Source organism: Silene latifolia, chromosome 6, assembly GCF_048544455.1.
Source record: "Silene latifolia isolate original U9 population chromosome 6, ASM4854445v1, whole genome shotgun sequence".
NCBI lineage: Eukaryota > Viridiplantae > Streptophyta > Magnoliopsida > Caryophyllales > Caryophyllaceae > Silene > Silene latifolia.
Window position 1 is genome coordinate 43,079,158 of NC_133531.1, and position 3,274 is coordinate 43,082,431.

Genomic DNA, 3,274 nt, shown 5'->3' on the forward strand with positions numbered 1-3,274 from the left:
GGTGGCACATTAATTTGCGAAAGAGCATTACACTCTTCCACAAAAGCAACATTACCATCATCACGAAAATTTCTCTTACGATTTAAAATATCTTTCATGAATTTAGCGTAAGAGGGTACCTGGGTAATTAAATCAGTGAACGGAACTGTTACCTCGAGATTTTGGACCATTTCCAAAAACTTACCAAACTTGCGCTCCAGCTTGTCATTCTTCAAACGCTCCGGATACGGGATCGCAACATCGCCGTAGGATCGAACCTTCGGCTTACGTAAGTTTAAAACCTCCGTCAAATCATCAATTAGTGAAGAATCATGCAAACTAGTTGACGGATTTGCATCTTATTCTGGGAAGTCAATCGATCGACTGATATGGTTGGTCGATCGACCAACTTGGCTGGGCGTGAACAGTTCCTGTTCAGAATTGAATTCGTCAGGTGATCCAGTCGATCGACTGGTTATGGTGGTCGATCGACCACTCGTGCTGGGTGTGAATAGTTTCTGATCAGAAACTATTTTATCTGACGCTTCAGTCGATCGACTGACAATGTTGGTCGATCGACTAGAAGTACTGGCAATTGAGCTCGTTTTTGCATCAGAATGTAAACGAGCTTCTTCATCATTTCCCGAGTCTTCCTTTAGCTTGTCGGGACTTTCATAATAGAGGCCACTCCTGAGATTAATGGCATTAATCGTTTCAATCGGCCCTTCACATTTGCTTGAAGAATTAGCGGCTTGCTTAGGCTCTATATTCTCCAATTGCTTCACAAAATTCCTTGAAGACTCAATCCCGGCTGCTTCCATATTCGCCACTTGAACCAAAAGGAGTTGGACCATTTCTCTCAACTTCTCGATCTCATCTGAGTTTTGAACGGGTACTTCAAATTTCTCCTTGGAAGCTTCAGAAATCTCGAGCTTCTCGAGACGGGCAGTAATGGAAGTTATAAGTGTCACAACGGCACTCATTTCATCACTATGCTTTCGTGACTTTCCACGTGAACTTCCAAACTCAGCTCTATGGACTGCCATCTCTTCAATAGTGTTCCAACCTTTACTTTGACCGGTATTGTTTTGGAACCTTCCATTAGCAGCTGCATCCAGGATGACCTTGTAATCATCATATAGCGCATTATAAAATAGATTGCAAAGATACCATTGCTGGAAACCATGGTGAGGGACAGCTCGGACCAAACTTTTGAAACGTCCCCATGCTTCATAAAAACCTTCATCAGCTCCTTGCTGGAAACTTGTGATTTTACTTCTCAAGGCGTCAGTCTTTGAAAGTGGGAAGTACTTCTTGTAGAAGGCTAATGCTAGAGATGTCCAGTCCGTTACTCCAGCTGCTACCCTATCAAGGTAGCGATACCAATCTCGCGCCGAATCCTTCAAGGAGTATAAGAACATTAACCCCTTTACTTCATCCTGAGTCACCCCAGCTGGTATAGGTATAGAAAAGCAATAGTCTGTGAAAATCTCCATATGCTTCAAGGGGTCCTCATCTGGTAAAGCAGCAAATTGATTTCGCTCCACTAAATCGATATAAGTGGAACGAAATTCAAAGTTACCCGTAGTAGGGGTAGGTAACTGGTGCCCCTTTGGAATATGGTGTTCCTTTGGTCAGAGATCATCATATTGTAGCCATAATTGCCAAAATGAGAGTACTCAAGTCTTCCTCTCAAAAACCTGTCTTCTAACTGTGCAAAAGCAAAACTAGAAGCAAAGGTAAGCAACGGTCTCAAGGAACCAAAGTTCCTTGAGACAAGAAAAATAAACTAAAATAAAGCAAACAGAATTACACCGTCTCCCCGGCAACGGCGCCAAAATTTGATACCGTCGTTTAGTACCAAAATTAAATTTATAATTCCAAACTAAAACTATAGCTAGTGATAGTAAGGGTCGAACCACAGAGAGACAAGGTTGATTTTGTTTGCTATTTTTCAGTCTATAAAAGTAACAATTAATTGGGGGGTTTTGAGTTTGGTTGATTAATTGGCTAATTGCTAAAATGGATATTCTCAACAGGATAAAGAAAAGACTGGAAACTTCGGTTCACCATGGCAAATATCAGGTCAGTAAGGTAGCAGAGGTCTTATAATACGGTCTCAGGGAAAATAAGCTAGCCTTTCGATCAAAGCTCAAATAACCTCACGGTCTATTAAATCCCTAGAATTTATCAAAGCTTTCGCTCAAGAGAAATTCCAAATCTAACGATAATTCAAATTACAAATCTTTCAATCTAGTAAAGAAATTTATCAAAAGATAACAAGACCAATACGGAAGAACTCATACTACACAACAATCCTAATTTAATACCATGGCTCACCTTGTTCCCAATCAAAGAAATTACCTACGCATAATTATAACTATACTAACTTCGAAATTAATAGTAAAGAACAAATTTGACATAATTGAATCAAACTAAACCAAAAAGAAAGAACTCAATTGCTGAAATTAAATTGATGAAAATAAGAATCAAAATAACAAGGAAATAAGGAAGAGAAAGAATTGCATAAAAAGCTTACTAATTGAATTCAAGAACAAAGTATTGAAATCGAAGGTTTCCGTCTCCAAGCTAGATCTAAAACTTAGTTTTTCCAGAATGAAAAGCATAACCTAAAAGTTGCTGCGTTCTACTGATAAAAAGATACTGAAAATTAATTACAAGTTGGGCTTTTAAAAGTCTAACACGAAGAAAAACGTATCAGCTCGAAAACTGGTCGATCGACCGGCTAGAGTGGTCGATCGATCGAAAATGCGAATGCAGAAAGATCGATAAACTTGATGGTCGATCGATCAACAAAGATAGTCGATCGATCGGTAGTATCTTGTGCGTAAACGCTTCTTTTCTTCAAAAACAGCTCCTCACTCCAATGCACGCATCCCGAGGTGAGTGAGTACGAACCTCCTTCTTCCAAGCTTCCTCGAAACTACCTCCGGAGGACGATTTAGGCTTGATTTAGCTTACTTCCACTCATTCCTACAATAAATCATAGAAAATGCAAAGTAAACCATTTCGGGAGAAATAGTAGCCTTAAGCTAACAATTATGCATGGAAATACGTGCCAAAACCGCAGATAAAGTGTATAGAATATGCACGTATCAGTGAGCTGACTTGGTCAGTCGATCCACTATTACCCAAATCATGTTGTTACCTTGTTGACTCTTTGGCGAACCCACAATAAAATCCATGGAAATGGATTCCCACTTCCACTCAGGTACCTCTAAAGACTGAATCGTACCTTGTGGTCGTCGCTGCTTCCCCTTTAACTCTCGGCATG

General features: G+C 39.9%; 1 non-coding gene across 1 annotated transcript; it reads left to right on the forward strand.

Annotated features, from left to right (window-relative positions):
• Positions 1-1,158: 1,158 nt before the first annotated feature.
• LOC141589400 (small nucleolar RNA R71) lies at positions 1,159-1,265 on the forward strand. The gene has a single exon (XR_012520341.1). It is a non-coding gene; the product is annotated as a small nucleolar RNA R71 (small nucleolar RNA).
• The last annotated feature ends 2,009 nt before the right edge of the window (positions 1,266-3,274 follow it).